We start from the raw sequence: 20,460 nt of genomic DNA, 5'->3' as shown, positions 1-20,460 counted from the left end.
TATCTCTTTTCTTTGCCAGCCTGGGATAGCCATGACTAGGAAATAGTTTTGGGATTTGAACTCAGAGACGATGTGATCTTTCCCCTGATCACCTGGAATAGAGGAAGGATGGGAAGAAGAAGAGCAAACACTGAAGTCTAGAGAGAAATAATCTGCATTTGGGGAATACGTGCCAAAGTGTTTCATTCTTCTACACTTTCTTTTTTCTGTTTTAAATACAGCCACGTTCTAGAGGGCCCTCTTTGTGTAACTGCAAGACCTGCAGGACTGTGCTCTCTTCCCAGGGTGACAATGATGGAGCCTGAAATCATTTCTTATACTTATTGGCAATGTCAGCTATGTGATCCACGACAGACTATAAACTCCACCCTACCCAGAGGTGGCATTCTATTTAATGCATTTGATAGAACAAATGCTAGCAGTAGTGACGATTTTCTCATTGAACTCAGAAAATCTTTGTTATTTCTAAAGTGTTTGGAATGAGAGAAATAGGCAGAGACAGACATTAAATGTAAAGACAGTAAATAGACACAAAACTGGTCAAACACTAGTTCCTGTTACATTTACATGTAAGGTAAACAAGAAGTCAAAAGTAAAAAAAAAAGCACACTTCATCCTTAGGACAATACTACAGCCCTTATTGGCAAAGATTCTTTTGCCTATTTATTTACCGATTAGTCTTGCCTGTTTTTCATACCTTTGATTTATTCTACTTTTTAACTAAAAGGTATACTTTGATTCATTCAGCCAACCTCATAGGTAGATGGCTAATGCTCCTGGTTTTTCTGTGGTTGGTGGAGCTGTACATTAACATATCTGACATCAGAAATCTGACTATGCTTTTATGACTGTTTCTGCTTCTGTTTTCACCTACCCAATTCTCGCTGTTCATATGTCAATACTAATGTTTTTATTGACTGGGAGCCCAGACCTCAGCCCTCTTTCCCTTCTCCCCTACCAACCCAATCCAGGCCAGGACCCACTAATGCAAGAGGGAAGCTTGCCCCCTCAGGGTCTTGGACTTGGAAACCATCTGATGGCCCCTCTGAGGACACAGGTCAAGGCCCAAGATAATCTTTGAGCAGGGCAAGGGTCAGCAGGGCAAGGGCCCCACGTGCCACTTGCCATATAATTGCAGACGCTGGCGTTCATTCCTCTCCTTGCATTCTGCATTACCCTTTGTCCCAGTGTTTGCCTATTAGTTTTTTAGGTACTGATTTAAATCTATTTTTCCCAAGAGAACTCAAAGCTCTTTAAGACTGTCTTTTTCATATATTCCTCATTCTTAGCACAGTGTCTGGCACATAATAGGGTTTCACTAGAAATCAATGAATTCACGTATCCATTCATTCAGTGAATATTTTTGAATGCTGCCTCTGTGTCAGGCACTGTTCTAAGCTCCAGGGATACAACAGTAAACATAACAAAGTCCCTACTCTCACAGCACTTACACTTTAGGGTGAGAAATAGATATTGGCATACAAACAGATGTTAAATGAGCCATATGAAATTACCAATATTTGACCAGATGAGATCTAGAAAAATAGCAATTTCATATGGCCTGACCTAATACACAGCATGTCATGTGGAGATAATGAACATATCAGTGCAGTCATGGTGTTTGACAACATTCTCTGAGCCATGTTATGATTTGAAAGGTTCCAGCTCAAGCTTAGTCTACTTTCACATAATAAAATTGTCCAAAAAGCATCAGAAAAAAATAAAGCACCATTAGTCAGATGGAATATAATAGTTGCTCTCATGGCTATTGAAACAACAATCGTCGCATCCTGTTATGTGTGTGTTACTCTACAGAGTTGGCATGGCAGAGCCAGGCCTTTTTTCTGTACTTGGGGATCTCAGCATGTCCTCAGAGCCCTAGAGAACCAGCCTGTGCCAAGTATCTGTGTGGTCTAGGCTGGGTCTCTGGTCAACAGGATTCTCATTGAGCCACAGTGACTCTTCTCCCTCATGGATTCAGGCCCTTCACCATGGCTCTGGTAAGTAAAGCTGACATTCTGGGGAGAGTGATTTGGGGACTGGTAAGCCAAAGGAAATGAGACCACACAACGTGTTTCCCCACCTCCTTGCCCAGGCTGAGAAATGAATGCCAGTGTCTGCAATTATATGGCAAGTGGCACATGAGACCCTTCTCCCCGCTGACCCCTGCCCTGCTCAAAGACCATCTTGGGCCTTGATGTGTGTCCTCAGAGGGGCCATCAGATGATTTCCAAGTCCAGGACCCTGAGGGGACAACCTTCCCTCTTGCAGGCACATTTGGTGCATTATTTCTCACGGCATGTTCTTGTAATATTCGGCTTTGACAGCACAGTCACTGAGCGTGCAAAGGAAGGTGTCAAAAAAGTGCTAATTCTCCTTGTTCAGATCATTAATTTTCTCAAAGAAATATTAAATAAAATGACGTGTTTTTGTTTTTGGTTTTGTTTTGTTTTGTTTGTGAGACAGAGACTCACTCTGTCGCCCAGGCTAGAGTACAGTGGTGAAATCTCGGCTCACTGCTAGCTCCACCTCCTGAGTTCACGCCATTCTCCCGCCTCAGCCTCCCGAGTAGCTGGGACTACAGGTGCCCGCCACCACGCCCGGCGAATTTTTTGTATTTTTAGTAGAGACAGGGTTTCACCATGTTAACCAGGATGGTCTCGATCTCCTGACCTCATGATTCGCCCACCTCACCCTCCCAAAGTGCTGGGACTACAAGCGTGAGCCACCGCGCCCAGCCTAAAATGATGTTTTTAAAAAGCCCTCCTACACTGCTATTTCTAAAGTTTTATTTTAAATCTTGTGCCTTTAAATGGCTCTTTTTCCCTTCCACTTAGAATTATTTTTCCACTTTAAAGTTCATAGATCTTTTATAAAATATGTATGATAAATATTTTTGCATATTTAAAAAATTATATAGCAAACAGTGATGTTTGGGAGCTTTTGCTAGAATTATAAAGGATTTTTTTAAAGGAAGTCCAAAGCAAAGTCCAAAGCAGAGGAAAGCTGCTGCAGAAGGGAAAATGATGACTTTCTGCCCCTCTACGATCCTGGGGTTGATAGATGGCTTTTCATCTCTAGCTCACTGGAACTGACTGAAGGCAGAGGTCATATGTCTTACCTGGAACGTCTCTATAGTGGCTGGTACAGGGCTCTGTGCACAGGGTAGACTAGAATGGCATTTATAGAGAAATCATTTCAGCCGTCCCTTATTAAGCACAACCAATGTGCTACATCTCACCAGACCCTACATTGGGAGAATATCTTTCCATTTTACAAATAGGCAAACTGAGGCCCAGAGGGTTCACTAGGTGTCTAAGATTACACAGCTAGCAAGTGACAGAGTCAGGATCCAAACCCAGGTATCCACCTCTAAAGTCTATGCTCTCTCCACTCTACTACTAAGCTCCTGACATGGTCGAGTTCTCAAGAGAGGGTAGGTACATTCAAACTGTTGAGCAAAAGAATGCATTTGTCATTAGGAAGTGGTTGAGTTACTCAACTCAAATTAAAATCAGGGTCCATTGTGTATCTATTCTAGGCTTGTTCAGGTTCATTTTACCCCTTTCCCAAAAAGCCTTCCTGAGACCTCCATCCTTGGCCCCACATACCCTGACATCTGACATCAGGAGACCCTCATAGTAAACTTCACGATGGATGAGAACCGCTCTCCTGCAACACCACTTCCTACCCTTGTCCAAACAGACAACTCTTAGAGATCCACGAACATCTTTCAGCAGTCATATGACATTCTGTTCATTAAGATAAAAACTAAAGTGGCTCCAACCCCCAATTTATGGATTTCCCCAAGGTTTCCAGAGACTTGGAAACAGGTAATGCTATATTCTCCCAGGCACCTCAAACCCTAAATTCTTGCTTTCTCTGAACTCTCTCCACAATGCTTGGCTATGCTAATGAGTACTGTCATCATTCTCTCAAGTACCACAAAATTGAGTTATTACACATAATATGCATTTATTGATGATGTCCCAGTAGTGGAGAGGGATTACAGCACAGAAGAGAAAACATCTTTAAATTGACCATGTGACATCACTGCTCTTACAGTTCCTTGAACATCCTCATTGCAGGGTGTATCCTCCCTGGGACTCAGTCCCTGACCATTAAACTGGGGTTTGTTCTTCCTGCTGTAATCTTTTTACAAGCATCTGTTCTCCCCTCAAGTCTCCAGCCTTACTCCAGTCCTCCAAGCCTACGGGAGGAAAACTGAAAATTCCTATAAAGTTATTCTGCAGAGTGACTTAAGACCACTTTTTCTCATTTCCTACTTTGCACAGGCCTCTAATGCTGTCTAACTAAAAAGACTCACTCACTGGTTATCTTCAACCATCAACCATCTACCACTAAGATGATTTCAGGAGCTTTCCTGGAAAGCACGGGTGCTCCTGTCATCTCATTTTGTACATCACATCTTGCTCCTCATACGGACTCTTTTTTTGTACTACTAGTCTGATTTGGGATGATCGCATTCCAGGAGTCAGCTAGTAGCTGACTCCTTTCTCTCCTCTACTTTCTCTACTCCTTCCACATACTTGGTTGATGTTTTTCAGACTCCAGAAACCATGTTTGGAAATCCTTGAAGCCATGACTCTTTAGGGGCTGAGGGCTAGTCTGTCAATCAATGTTCTGGGCCTCTGGTTTGTTTTTCTCTGTCCTCAGCTACCCTGTGATACAAATGCCACATGGACATGAGCCTAAGTCACTTCTTTCCATCCAGAACGAGACTTTATTTGGTTGTAATTCACATACAAATATGCCATCCCCAGTACCTTAACTACTCTGTAAGGCGACTATACATTTAACCTTCTAAATAGTGATAATTTAAATGTGTACTACATATTAAACATTTTGTAAGTGCAAAGTACTATGTCTAACATATATCATCTAAGCTTTATCAAGCAATGTGTCATAGAAATTGTTAGCCCATTTTACAGGTGAAGAAACTGAGGCACCAAGAGTTTCATAGATTGTATGAAGTTACAGAGTTAAAAAGAAGGAAAAAGGATTGCAATTTGAGCCTTTTTGTTTCCGGAGTACAAATTCTAAGCATTCCATTTTTATCACCTGTCCCACAGGTGATATATAGATATCTGCTCCAATTCCCATGTGATGAAAGGCTGTCTTTACATGTAATCTAAGCAAGTGAGCCCCATGGCTATAGGTCAATAATGGACAAATTCACCAGTCCATTAAAGCCAAGTAAAGGGAAATAGAGGTTCCACAAAAGAGAGCACTTTTGTTTTTTTTTTTTTACTATAGCTAATTTTATCTTTGATTTAATTATTTACATTCCTGGAACAGCCTCTTATATTCACTTAATAAGCTAGCTTCATCAGAACATCTTTCATAACTTATTGCCTATTTATCCCTCCTTTGTTTCTCACTGAAAATTTCTTACAACATATCCTAGCGTGGAGATCATCAAATGAGTCAATTTTCCTAAAGTCCATCAAGCACTGGGATCATGTCTATGACAACTAGTTGTGGGAGTGGATGGTTGATTTTATGGTGCTTTTAAAGGATGATGTTTGGACTATGATTCAGAACGCTCTTTGTTGGTTATTTTACATACCTAGAATGTTTTAGGTGTGCTTACTTGGACAGCATGGTTCTTTTATGTGCCTCCTTTAAAAATGGTGCTCTGCTGGTATAAGGCCTGATGAGTCATCACTGCATGGTGCTGGAGAACCACACTTTCAGGAAAGCAAGCTGTTTGTGGGCTCCTGAAGGACCTCTTACACTTAGGCTTGCAGTTACCATGAGACTTCACAGAGGCCACTAAGAGAGCCCTTATTTTCTAAACACCTTTAAGGAAGGGGGTACAAGGATCTGAAAGAGACTACGAAACTCTTGGCAGCGTTCTCAGAGCTGTTCTAAATAATACCAAAACATTAAAAAAGAAGTTAAAGTGGAAAACTCAGTCAATCAGTCATCTAAATGTTTTGATTTTCAACATCTAGATACTTTCAACATTGGTCTCATGGGAACAAAGCCATAGTATTTTCTTGGCCAGTGTTCCAAATGTGGTGGAGGACCTGGATATTCTGGAGATGTTTTTGTCTTTCAGATGGTGAAAAGATTATCTTAAGCTGGGAATTAAGTGATGAAAGGGACCTTGGAAATTATCAACTCTAAATGCTTCTTTAGAGGTGAGTGCCAGTGAGGATATGACGTGGCCAGTATTAGTCACATTGCTAATTCCAGAGGCAGGAGTGAAACAAAGTTTTCCTGCTTCCAGTTGCATCTTCATACAGTTGTCATCCTGTATTTTCTTTTGTAAGAGGAAAGAAAAGTGGCAGCTGGAATATTCCACCTTTGACATTAGTTAGATTTTTCTGTTTCCAAATATAGACATGATTATGCCTGCATAGGTGAGATTTACAATACACGTTGGGCCATCATCATGATTGTCCAGTATGTAGGATGAATACATTGTATGTGCAAAACTCCAGACAAGACCCAAGAGAATGTGAAGAGCTGAAAGACACCACCCCACACTTTACCTGATGGTTGTGCCATTGGTAACAATCATTTGTGCAAACCTAGTACTTCAGAGAAAATAACACAGCCTAAAGAAAATCAGGCCTTGAGTCAAATGGATCTTGACTGTGTTCAGCCTTCCCTGAAAACCAACTTTTTCCTGAGAATGTGTATGTAAAGGAATTTTGAGAATATTTGAAGAATGCAAATAATTATATTTTCTTAGTGTAGTTAAGAAAAGGATGTGTGTGTGGGAGGACGAGTAGACATGCAGTGACTGCACTAACAAGTATGGTCCCCCCAGTGTATATTTAATAGGATAAGGACAGTTTTTTGAAGTTAATGGCATAGAGTTATGATTAAAGTATATGTGATATGAAGGATGTAGGAAAGTCCAGAGTTTGTGTGCAAGCTCATACAAAGAAGACAGGACTGATTTTATTAGTGTGGTCATTTTTGTTTTTAAGAAAGTCCTGAAGGATTCATAGTTTAGAAGATTTGCTTTCAAAGATGCCATAATCTTCTGAAATAATACTCTAAAAATCAATGTAAATGTAAATGTTCATTTCTAATATGAACAAAATTAATCAAACATTTGTTACTATTTCATAGATCCAGACTTTATTATATGCCCTTCATTTTAGGAAAATTGAAAGCAGTTAAGAACCTGCCCCCTGCTGTGCTGAGTTGGAGTTCTTGGTGCCTGGGTGCATCCCCAAGGCCACTGGTCTTCAGATCTTTCTTACTTGAGAAGAACGCCTCCACCTCCGGGCTCTCCCACCAGTGGTACTGCCACCACCACACACCAGCATAAAGCACAGATTGCTGCCCAGCTCCTTGGAGAGGGGCCAGTGCATTTGTCAGGAATTGAAAAGTTTTGGAGCCAGTTCGAGGACTTTCTGGTACACAAAGTGTTGGCTGGAAGCATGGTGAGTATTAAATGGGATGTTAATTTTCATGAATATTTTCCCCATGGTTGTAACTTGTGGTCATTGAGCAATTTAGCAATCACCATGTGGTCTGTTGGACACACAGCCTGGGTGAAGTTCAAGAAATTAGAAGCCAGTCAGTGGGGACAAGGCCAGAGCTCAAATTCATGTGTTTTCACTTTCTTTCTTTCTTTTTTTTTTCTCCTCCCACCTCAGGGGATGGTTGCTTCTTTATTACAACTTAGGTGCAACCATATGCCTGAGATCCTTTTGTACCACCCATATTGATGTTCCTTCACATTTTCACTCATTTCATTTTAGCTCATGTCTGTCAGACTTGTATTCTGGCTGTAAAATCCATGATTCGATGATTCTTTGCCAGTTCATTCTTTGCCTCATCATGTAGGATAGATTGCATCATTAATTCCAAGGACACTTATGTATGGTACAAGGCATACACGATTTCATACTTATCTTCAAAGTGATGGGGCTTTGTTGGAATTCTGGAAATTATAAGCCTGTAAGAGAAGAAATTTTGATACAAAGACTGGAAAGTCAGGGCCCTGTATTTGACATGAATACTATCTTACGTTTTTACAGTACCTTTCCTACATCATATGATTGCAATTAGCTTTCACAAACTTTGTGAGACGTCTAAGGTAGGAACTCTATCACAGTTCCTTCATTACTGATCCTATAGTTCTTAGAAGTGAAAGTACGTTGCCAACACAGGTAGGAGTGGAAGGCCTCCTGCTCCACCCACATTCTCCTTCCTCCTTATCAGCCCTCCCCCACCTCAATATCCAAGCTGTGGATAGAAATTTGTTATTGATAACAAAAATAGCAGAATCCTCCCATGGCTTATTTTTCTAGGTTTTTAATAAATTGTAGCAAGTCAAATTTTTATTCCCATTTATTAATATTCCTACATGCTTTCTTGAAGGGAAAGAGAGTGGATGGAAATATCATACATGCTCTAGGACAGCAGTCCCCAACTGTTTTGGCACCAGGGGCCAGTTTCATGGAAGACAATTTCTTCATGGACCAGAAATGGGGGATGGTGGGATGGTTTTGGAATGAAACTGTTCTGCCTCACATCATCAGGCATTAGTTAGATTCTCATAAGGATCACACAACCTAGATTCCTCACATGTGCAGTTCACAATAGGGTTCGTGCTCCTATGAGAATTTAATGCCACTGCTGATCTGACAGGTGGCAGAGTTCACAGTAACTCTGGCTCGTCTGCCACTCACCTTTGGCTGTGCGGCCCAGTTCCTAACAGACAATGGACAGGTACCAGTCTGCAACCTGGGGACTGGGGACCCCTGCTCTAGGAGTTATGTGTGACATACAGATGTCAGCATATCTCATTGGCACCACCTGAGGAATGGGTGTAGCATGCAAATTGATATTTGACGTATTGTTGATGAGAGTTTGCATACCCTGTACTGTGTTAGCCACTTCTGTCTACTGTCTTAGGAGGAGATATTTAATAGGGTCACTTTGATGATCTTCATTATTTAATTGCCACCCATGGTAGAACCCCAGAAATGAAACTTTTTGATGTTCTCTTTTCCAGGATAAAATTCTCTGACATCTGAAATTGCTTTCTGAGAATTAAATAGTAAATGAATCTGAGATGACTCTCTAAAAGTTCACAAATAAATTATATCGTTTATCTAGCCTATGAGTAATTACACATATAATCAATAATATATAGTAAAGCACATTAGATGTATTCCCAAATATATATATGCATATATGAGCAATCCACTTTTATACAATATTGTTGGAAAATCAATTGATCTGCATATGTGAAATTTTGGCTTCCTTACTTAAAAACTTACCTTTCAACTATTTTAACAATTTTGATGGACTTTCCTTTGAACTGTTTTACATACTTCTCTTTCAAGAAAGAAAGAGAATATGGAACTCATTTAGTCCTTTTTGGAAGGCTTGTGTTAATACTATAAACAGGATTTATTTGCTCTGTTCTCTGAGCAATGTCACCCCCAGGTATGGTGGCCTTGAAGATTCTTTGAGACATTCTGACCATTATATTTTTGTGGCTCTTTTCTTACTAGAATAACCAGTCTAGTGTTTAGAGGTTTTAGCCTGATGATCTCTAGCATTCTTGTAATTTGCTTCTTATCTGCATTGAGCTGCAGCTCACGACATAAAAGCATTAATATTGTGTGTAAAGTAAGAGTTAATAGGCTCTGAATGATTAGAGTACATATAAATTATGGGGACTTGATGTTGTGGAATAATAACCCTGAATTGCTGATTCTTGGGCCCCTTTTTTCCGCTTTCTCTTCGGTTTCCAGGTGGGATATAAAGAATAGAGTTTGCCTAATAAGTGAAATGTTACTGTCCATTAAAAAACAATGAGGTACATATGAATTCTTTAAATCTTACTGGGATTAGCAGTGTTTAATTTGGGATGACCAAGGGATAAGCAGGGAGAGCTTCTGGCTGTGCATAAGAGAGGAGTGTTTTTATTTGTGTTTGTCAAGGATGAACTTATGAGCAAACTACAAAAGGACATTGCCTCTTTAACGGAGGCTCTGGCTTGTGTTCCTGGGAGCTTCGCAGCGTTTGTTCGTAAAGCAGCATGAAAGAGTTGATTTTCATTTTATGTTGTGCTTGTGAGGCATTAGCATGATGTTCTAACACTTGTAAATGAATACAGCTCTCGCCTAATCTGTCATTTTAATGCCTTATAGATTTTATTTCACTCGATGTTGTACCAGATTCTCAATAATAATAATCAACTGCTTTGTTGTTCTCTTGCAGAAATTAAATTTCTGCAGTGAGTGTGCAACTAATAAAAGATGTTGCTTGAGGAAACAAAAAATAAATATGATGAATCATAAAAGTTGGGTGGGGGGGAGAGGGGAAGTTGCTCCTAGATGAAAGACAATTACTGAACCAGTGGTGAATGTGTCTGATTCTCATATTGTCAACAGCTTAATAACCCTCACAAAGTCTTTAGCCACAGTACTTATGTCTAAGCATTAACCTCATGGACTTGGCATTTCCCACAATTTCATTGAAAAGCATTAAAATAAAAAGGTGAGGTAGTAAAATCACTATTCTCTTTGCTTTGCACCCTAGATAAGTTTGCTCAGGGTTACCATTTTGCCACACATACCTTTTATCTTTTCCTTGTCATGAGCTATCCAGGAGAGCGCATCAAGGCAGCTGTGTGGGACTTGGAGTATTGGCAAAGACTGCTAAGTGGAAAATAAACAGTGTGTCTATCACCAAGCTACCAGAACACAGCACTCAGAGCAGTGAAATGACAGTCCATGGCAAGCAACTAATTGGTCACCAGCTTTGGAGGAAATACATTATTCCAGACCTCTGTCATTTACCGTGTTCTTTAAACTAGAGAAAAATCTGCCAGGTTGAAGTGTTGGCTGTAACCCCCAAAAGAAAGGAAATAGAGAGTTGAGACTGTGAGGCTGGGCAGGCACTTTGGAGACTGAGTAATTGAAGACATCCATTGCTAGAGAAAGAGTCAGTTTCCTGAGACATAATGAATTCACCCCATCACGCACAGGTATTGTGTGGGTCCAGCACCAGTTGTGTGATGAATGTTGAATTTCACATAGCTTCTGCCTGAGAATACAGGCTCAAGTGAATTCAGCGTGTGACCAAATTTTTATGAGAGCCGTCCCTTTTTTTTTTCACAGTTTGTCTCTCTAATTTATCATTTCTCTTGGAAAGGTTGATACATTGATGAGCTATGGAAAGCAAGAGGGAACATGCCCATCTACTAAGAGGAGAAGAGAGCCTAAAACACACATTCACTAAGGAAAAGAAAGCCAAATGTGAGATAACAGAACTCACAGTGCTAGACCTACAACTGTAGTATAATATTCAATTTAAAAATATTAAAAGTAAAGACCTAATGCATAATCAAATTGACTTAAGCATGTGAACCTCTATCCCAAACTGGGCATATCGTATGCAGAAGAGAAGGAATAAGAAGAAACTTCTCGCACAAATACGCATTTTATTTATGTATTTAAACGTGCAGCCACATAGACTCTCCCCATTCAGGTTAGCTTGGATGAATGAGGCCTTAGTGTGCACTGAGATTGTGAATTTAAAAAGCCAGAGGTCTCGATAGCAATAACTGGTTGTTTATCTTAATCCACAGAAGTATGTAGTCCAAAAATTATAAAATAGTTTAAAATCATGTAGGTTAATAGCTTTATAAATGTAAGCACTGTTTCTTTGATGGGCCTTAAAGGGCCCATAAACTCTTTGGAATTGTACCCTTTAATATGTATGGATATATATACATTTTAGAGATGAAGAAAATCAGTGGTTTTTCTCGGATTCTCTAACATGACCAAAAAGAAGCCGAAAACCTTTTAATTGTGTATACTGAAAGAAAAAGAGGAAGAAAAGAACAATAATAAATTTTAAGGAAACCTATGATCAATTGTTCATGAATGTCAGCTCTAAATAGGAAAAGATTTATTAAAACTAGTTTTTAAAAGTTGTTTGTTTTTATAACTTGCTCTTAATCAGAATGAGAATCATCTTAGAATTTCATATGGAATCCTTTTGCATCCATAGGACTTCATTTCCATTTTTAAAACAAATATATAACCTAAAAGATGCCCAGATCATATCTTTGTATTCCTAATCTATGTGTACTGTTGTGCTCGTATGTGCACGCACTCTCTCTCTCTGCCCACTTTTGCCTTTTCAGAAACAATAACACATGGTTTGCCAAAGAATCTGCATTGAATAATACTGGTGGTGACCACAAGAACATGTCTGTCTGACTGCAAGGAGCATGAGTGACCCAGGGTTTCAGTTGCTGCCTTGGAAATTCATCACAGTGCGAGTCTATGCTTCCCACGGGCTGCTCCCAGTCTGTGAATAAGCCTGGCATCTTTGTTGAGGCAGGCCTATTTCTGGAGATGCAGGATCCTCTGATGGGCGAATTTGGCTCTAGGACTGCTTGATGGCCTTGACAGACTTTCCTTAGAAATGTATGGCAATTTAGGATTCCTCCATCCTTCCACCTTTCTCTCCTTCACCTGGGGTCAGACTTGCATCATGGCCTGAAAGCTCCCCCAGCCTCTCCTGCCCTTCTCCTCATTTTCTTTCACAGGCATATCCTCTAATAAATTTCTTGCACATTGAATCTCATCTTGGCATCTACTTATTGGAGGATCCGAAAATTCACATTTTTAACACAATAATAAAATTCACATTTTTTCATCATCCACTATATGCCAAGTAATGTGTTACTGTGTAGTCTCATTAAATCCTCTCAAATCCCAAGAGATAAGAATTACATTTATTTTACAAGAAGAAAAGCAGTCACTCTGAGGGGTAAAATAATCTACATGGCAGTAGATTGCAGAGTTACCATTTGAAGAATGTTCGGTTCTACTCCAAAGCCCACCGCAAAACCACCACTAAACCACGGCATCTTTGGAGCAATTGGAATGACGATTCTGTTCAAATCATATTAATACTAATCACTGTGTTTGACTTTTTCATTTAGATACGACCGTGATTGAAAAATCATGGTATTTGTATGTAGTCACTTGTTCTGTCTGGCTTTGTTTTAGGGGATTGCAATCTGAAATTCCTGACTTTTACCCTGGGAGGGGCTTGTGCAGAGGATTTGAGTTACTCATCTGAACGGACTGCCTAAAGACGCCTCAGTTTGTGTTGTCTGTGCATTCACTCAGCATCCATAGCTAAACTAAGATGCTGGGAATGAGAGACTGTTCAAGGAGTAGAAGCCTTGCTTCTAGCTTCTATATTCCTCCTACCACCTGTGACTTTTAGCATTGTCAGGGAAGTCATGAGGTTAGAGCTGATTTTTTTTTTAAGAAAATGAGAAACATAAATGTTCCCTTTTCAAGGTTTCTGTTTGATAGTGTTTGCTAGACAAAGTAGAATTTTCACAGCACAAGTCCTTAGCTCAAGAGCTCCACTCAGTCAGCAGTTATTTCATGTGCCTTTTATCCAGCCTTTCTCATTTAAAAAAAGGAAGAAGAGAAATTTATCCACTCAAAGTGAGCTTTTTGCTAAACTTGTGTCTTTCTCTCGTTTGTCATGTTAATTACATCCCAAACAACCCTATTGCAGAGAATTCTGCAATCAAACCCTAAAGTCACATCAGATGTACAGTGGCTTTTAAAGTGGACTGATTTTTTATGTAATAATGAATTTAGTGTTATGTTTACCTCTAAATAAATGCAGATTCTGCTTCTTAGAATACCTGCTACTTCGTATACCGTGTGACCTACTATGGCAAGATGTTTAACCTCTCATTTCTTACTTTCCTCACATTTAAGGCAGAGATAATAATATCTCCTCTATAGGGTTATTATATGCAATGTGTTATATGATATGCATTTAATTCATGTAAATGTGTGTGAAATAAATAACCAGATCTTCCCCAGCTAATTTTTGGTGAGGCAATTTGACAGTTTTATGTAGATAGACCTATTCAGCAAACTATCCATAAGGAGAGAGAGTTTATCTGAAATCTCCTTGGCTGGACAATACTTGTGCGTTCAGATACCTTTAGGAAGTGATTTTCCCTATGAATGGCAGAATTTAAGGAATCTCAACTGAATGAACATAGGTAGGTGCTCAGTGAATGTTACAAAACTAAATCAACAAGGGAATGTGGCATAGAATGAGCTTGGTCCTCCAAGGTGAAAAAGCTAATGCCTGCATTAGTAAAGCGTTATTCCATTAACTCATTTTCAGTTAATACAAGAGTAATTATTCAAGTATTACTCAAATTCCCTTTAATATTAACATTGTGTATGGAGATTACATATTACAAAAACATTTGAGGATGAAACCAATGTATAAGTCATTAAAATTATTCTGTTGCAGGGGTGGGGTGGTGAGGACTATTTTATTACTGTGCAGAAAATTCTTTGGTCATCTAACATGAGATCATACTCACCTTCCAGCCTTGTCTACTTGTTTATAAATTCCAACAAACAAAACAGTGCCAAAGGACACACAGAGTTTTTCCAAATAAAGTGCTAAAATGGTGGTCAAAATGTTGGCAGTGTGTGTCATGTGATATGTTAATCATAGTTACAGACTGACTTGAAAGTTATTAGTTTAAGAGGAAAAAAGACAAAGAACTTTACCTGTCTTTTTTTTTTTTTTTTTTTTTTTTTTTTTTTTTTTGAGATGGAGTCTCGCCTGTCGCCCAGCTGGAGTGCAGTGGCTGGATCTCGGCTCACTGCAAGCTCCGCCTCCCGGGTTTAGGCCATTCTCCTGCCTCAGCCTCCCGAGTAGCTGGGACTACAGGCGCCAGCCACCTTGCCCGGCTAGCTTTTTGTATTTTTTAGTAGAGACAGGGTTTCACCGTGTTAGCCAGGATGGTCTCGAACTTCTGACCTCGTGATCCGCCCGTCTCGGCCTCCCGAAGTGCTGAGATTACAGACTTGAGCCACCGCGCCCAGCTAACCTGTCTTAAACAGAGAATTAAACTCATTTCGGAGGGAGAGGGTTGAAGTGTTTCCTAATTGGATGATGTTGGCTGGTTTCATCTCAATCCTCAAGGGATCTAGAAATACAGTAGGGTCCCACATTAGCTTTATATATAATATGGAAGCAACTTAAGGGGCCTTATAAAGCTTAATTCAGCACTCTTATGCAAGAAGAAATGTGGTCATAACCCAAGACCACCTAAGAATGAGAAATGATAAAAGGAATATTTGTGGGGTCCTTGGCCTGGCCAAGCTTTGGTGTGTATCTCCAGAAAATTTATAAGAGAGGCAAATTTGCTTTTTTTTTTTTTTTTTTAAGCCACATTATAATTCTGCCATTTAGCATAGTTATGTACGCACCTATTGTATTTCCTCTTACTGGATCATCAGCTCATTACAGGCCAACATTTGTTCATTAAACAAAACGTATTAAGTTCCCATTTTGTTCTGAGCGCTAGCAATATAAAGAAAAAGAAAAAAAAGATAACATTGCTGTCCTCAAGAAGCGTATCATCTAGTGGTGGATGTGCAAATTTAATTAAGAATTAAATTTATATCTCCTTGTGCAGCAGTTTCCAACGTGAGGTTGCACATTGAAGGTATGAAAATTTCATATTCCATAATATGATGACATTATATGATATTTGATAATAATAGAACATCTATTTATATTTAAAAATGAGAAATTATGTTTAATATTGAATATGTGGATTTACATATCTTACATATATATCATTGTAATTATATATTAAAAATACTTTAGTGATAGTAAGATAGCAGTTGGAAGACAAATATTATATATACCCACTGGATGTCAGTAAACAATTGTTGAATGAAAAGATTCATAATCTCAGGTTAGTAACTCTTCTTATTGTCACAGGTACACTAAAATCTACTTGTTGTCCTTTTAACCATCCGTGCTTCCTCTTCTGCCTATTGCCCCATGAGCAAGTTCCCTCAGTGACATGTCTAACTTATAGTTTGCCCTGCATTGACCAACCCAGAAGTTTTAATTCAATCTTGAGTTGAATAGAATTGAATTATATTCCTTGAATGCATTTCTAATAATGTTTTCATGAGGTAATACACAGCAAGCTTTACAGAAGGTTCATTTCAGTCCCCAAGTGTACACATTTTCTCTGAGCAGTTCAAGTTAGCCTCTATATTAATGAACACATATGACAAGCTCCGTGGGTCACCAAATACTAGACAACATAGTCATGATTAGGTTTCTAATTTTTCTGCCCTAGAGCTCTTGTTCTACTTACTGATGCCACTTCAAGGAAGAAAGTTAGTCTTTATTTTGAGGGGTTGTAGCAAGGTTTCTCAGACTCATCACGGTAGACATTTGGGACCCATAATTCTTTGTTATTGGAGGGCTGTCCTGTGCATTGTAGGGTGTTTAGTATTATCTCCATCCTCTACTCACTAGATGCTAGTAGCAGTTCATTCCCCTGCCCCATTTGTAACATGACAAACATCTGGGGATATTGCCCAATGTTCCCTGGGGAGTAAAACTGTCCTCATTTGAAAGCTACTGGGTTAGGGTAAAATAGTATGAGGCATTAAAAAATGTACAGTGTAATTTAGCAACTAGCAGATTAACTACGTAATTGGGTTCAAATGCAATGTGAATTTCTAAAATGTGAATAATCAAAAATGATGTATTTGAGAGGTTAGAGTCAACTCCAATCCCCTGCTAATCACATTAGTTTTGAGTTGTAAATAGTAACTTAAATCTTACTTCTCTCCAATGTTATTTAGCCATGGGGGACAGAGGTTTTGAGTGGTGAAATAGTAAATGGTAGGAAGAGTAAGAGGGAAGATCTACAGATAATATAACAAATTGGTGAAGAATGATTAGTAGCATGTTTTCTGAATAATCAAATGAATCAAGGCTATCAGGAAATTCTATCGCTCATGACATCCATTGGAAGGTATGCCCAGAAACAGCCAACAAAAGGTAGCATAGTACATAGGAAAAGATGATCCTTGGAATCTCATTATTAAAAAGTGGCTCAAGGTCAGTTTCCCAGCGCATTAGCAGAGTGCATGTTTTCTGAATGAGCTAGCTAATTTTACTCTAAAGGCTTTCTCTAAATTCTAATTGGAGAGTCTTTAAATCTTCAAACATGAAAATGTTGGAGAAGAGATTCAATTATATGTGAACTGAAAATAGGAATAGATATGCTTGACCAATATGTTTCTGTTTTCCCGTGAGAACTAATGGAAAAACATCCAGCCTACCCCAATGGGCTTGCTGTCCATTTGCTGGATTTATGTCAGATGGGGAATTACTCAGAATCCAAGATACCACAAAAGCAACTTGGGTCAAAACTGTCAATTAAATGGAGAAATTATGTACAAAATTAGGATTTCAGAGACCCAGATCTTTTGGCAGATAGCTAGGTCCTGACGCCCTTTGAAATCAGAATATAGTACAATGACCCTCTGGGGTAAACCTTCCCATTAAATTTGCAATTCTTCAATGTTTGAGACTGTCCAGGGAGCAAACGAATTAAGACTTTCTTTTGTAAAATATTTTTTTATTTCTACCTGGCCTAAATTCTGATTCCTGCTTCTCTGTGGACTGCAAATGGAAAGGTTCATGTCCTATGGCAAGTGCCATCTATAACATACGCTTCTGAAAATTTAAAATGGCTATAGTTTATTGTTTTGTCACTGTGTGTTACATCTACAGATTGTTTAAGTGACAAAAGGAAAAAAGGGCTCTATATGTATGCAAAAGAACATGTAATTGGATGCAAATCAGCAATAAGGCAAAGAAAAGACATTTAACTATTGCTTGTTTTATGTGATATAGGTTTTGTTATATACATATCATATTTATTTATCATATAGAAACTGGATGCATAGACTTTAAAACCACTTGAATATTAGCTTTTGCATAATTGGGAGGCTGCCATCACCAGTCCGTAGCACAAAGTCAAAAGGTATTTTTAGGAATTGCTTACAATGAATTGTGGGTCATTTGAAATAAATTTGTAGGAAGCCTGTTAAGTCTCTTTCTATCTTTCCTCTCTCTCTCTCTTTCTTTTTTCACTACAAAACACCTTAAAGATCATTTCTCTTATGCATTGGTCTGTCAAATCTGTATAAACAAGTATAAATGTTAAAAAAGTAAAGAATACTAATCAAGAGACACAAGACATACACTGCCTAATAAATCTTGCCTTCAATTTATTTGTCTAGTATTACAAAGGCAGAGGAGATATCAATTAATATAGGCAAAGAGGACCCATAATTTATAATTAACTGGCAAGTGGTTTGTAACAAACAGCAGCACCGAGTCTAATAGCCGGTAGAAAAATAACTAGTGTTGATTTGTCCCTCGGCAAATTAATAGAGTGCTTATCAATGACAGGGTTACATAAAACTGCTAAATAAATAATCATCAGTGAGTTCGAGTGAAGCAGATCTTTAACAAGCTTAATCTGAACCTCTTGACATCTGTAGACTATGAAGAGATTAAATGGTAAGAAAGAGAAGATACAGTGTGCACATTGTAAGCCTGCTCAGTAACTGTACAAGATCATGTTCTTACGTAATGAGAAATAAAGAAACGTTTTTATTGCAAAATTACATTGAAAAATGATTTTCATTATAATTAGAGTGAAAATTATAAAAGATATATCAAGGAAATGCTGAATTGGAATTCACCAGATGAGAATTTCACTACATCTCTTAACAATGAAAACACATAATTTTAGTCACTTTTGATATATTTTTGCTCGTTTGCTTGGCTTTTATTACTCACCTTTGTACATGCCACATGTTCCAACTCATATGTCACCACCACTACATCCGTGAGCTTGTTTTTGGTTATTATGGTTCCTCTATAGAAGAAAATTAATCAAGGTTCTATATTTAAATGGACATTTCCACCCTGCCTTCCCACCTACCCTCCCCCTAGGCATATATATGGAATTCTCAGGTTTTTTTTGTTGTTGTTGCAGGGCATTTTATTACTCCTGGTTTAGACTGTGCATCATTTGCATTGCTGGGAATTAATAGACCTGTATAATACCTCAGGTCTTGTCTTTCTATAAGAAAATGTTTTTAAATTGCCATCTTTTGTAGGCATATTAACATCGTTATACCACTTAGTTTTTCAGCACTAGTGAATTAAACAATGCCTTTTTAAGATTGATATAGATATATAGTTGGAGCGTCTCACAAATGGGGAGATCCTCCCTATATTTTGAATAGAAACCTGGTTTCTACTGGGATAAATATGTATTTCCATAGGTGTTCCTGTGAGAGACAAAACATGATGTCTTTGTCCATTTGTGCTGCTATAAAATACCCTAAGGCTGGGTATTTTATAAATACCCAGAAACATTTATTTTCTCACAGTTCTGGGGTCTGGGAAGTCCAAGATCCAAGGTTCTGGCAAGTTTGGTTTCTGGTGAGGGCTACTCTCTGCTTCCAAGATGGCACTTTAAGCACTGCATCCTCATATGGTAGAACAGAGGGGTAAAAAGGGACCAAATACTCTGTGAAGCCTCTTTAATAAAGCCCTTAATCCCATTCACAAGGGAGGAGCCCTCATGACCTAATCACCTCCTAAAGGCCTCATCTCTTAATACTGTTGCATTGGGGATTAAGTTTCAACAGCGATTTTGGAGGGACACAAAACCATAGCATATTCAAACTATAGCACATGCAAACATGGGGCTGGAAAGTCACGGGTTGCATTCAGTGTCCCATTTTTGTTTAGGGCAGAATATATGCTCATCAACATTTCCACATTCCTTGGGCTTGGGGATCCCACCTCTGTAGGGATTCACCATTAGACTTGTCTTTGCTCTTCTTAAGAGCTACCAGTGAAGATCAGCTGCAGATATGATTGATCATTTACATTTTATTTTTTGAATATGTCTTATTTTCTCATGTTAAATGTTAGCTAGCACCAACAAGAGCTGCTGAATATTCAGTGGGCATGTGTGTGTTTGTCTTTAATGTGCTTGGTAACTTACAGCAAGCTACTCTGTTGGAGATATTAAATTACTTGAAAATGCTCAAATCTTAGTTATCAGCATCACTGCTTTCCTGAACTTCAGACCGAATTTCCAACAACCTTTTGGGCATCTCACCCGTAATATTCTAAGAGAACTTTATGTTTACATAGTAGACATTCAACTCATAAGTTAGTGGCATCATATTTCATCAAGCTGTTCAAATTTAAGTAGGAGACATCCTTAATTTCCTATTCTTCCTCATGTTTTCTATACACTCTAAAGCCATCCAAATGAATCACTATATTCTTCTATATTTTTATTATTTGTTTTTGAGTCAGGATCTTGCTCTGTGACCCAGTCTGTAGTGCAGTGGCATGATCATAGCTCACTGCTGCCTCAAATTTCTGGATTCAAGTAATCTTCCTTCCTCACCTCCCCAAGTGCTGGGATTACAGGCATGAGCCATTGCACCCAGCTGATATCCTTTAATTAAGCATCTAAAAGCACTCTCTTGTATGTCCCTTCCTATTTCCAGTGTCACCACCTTG

At 38.7% G+C, this 20,460-nt stretch overlaps 1 long non-coding RNA gene across 1 annotated transcript in view; it reads left to right on the top strand.

The window, feature by feature from the left end:
- The window catches only part of LOC105552203, a 273,860-nt gene extending 261,262 nt beyond the window's left edge, over positions 1-12,598 (top strand). The window contains exons 3-5 of the long non-coding RNA XR_001007962.1: positions 6,086-6,167; positions 7,143-7,427; positions 12,158-12,598. This is a non-coding gene — a long non-coding RNA (uncharacterized LOC105552203). The remainder of the gene's footprint in view (positions 1-6,085; positions 6,168-7,142; positions 7,428-12,157) is intronic.
- The last annotated feature ends 7,862 nt before the right edge of the window (positions 12,599-20,460 follow it).

The sequence above is a fragment of the Mandrillus leucophaeus genome, unplaced genomic scaffold (genome assembly GCF_000951045.1).
Source record: "Mandrillus leucophaeus isolate KB7577 unplaced genomic scaffold, Mleu.le_1.0 Scaffold547, whole genome shotgun sequence".
Classification (NCBI taxonomy): Eukaryota; Metazoa; Chordata; class Mammalia; order Primates; family Cercopithecidae; genus Mandrillus; species Mandrillus leucophaeus.
Note: the sequence above shows the minus strand (reverse complement) of the source record. Positions and strands in the feature narration are given on the sequence as shown.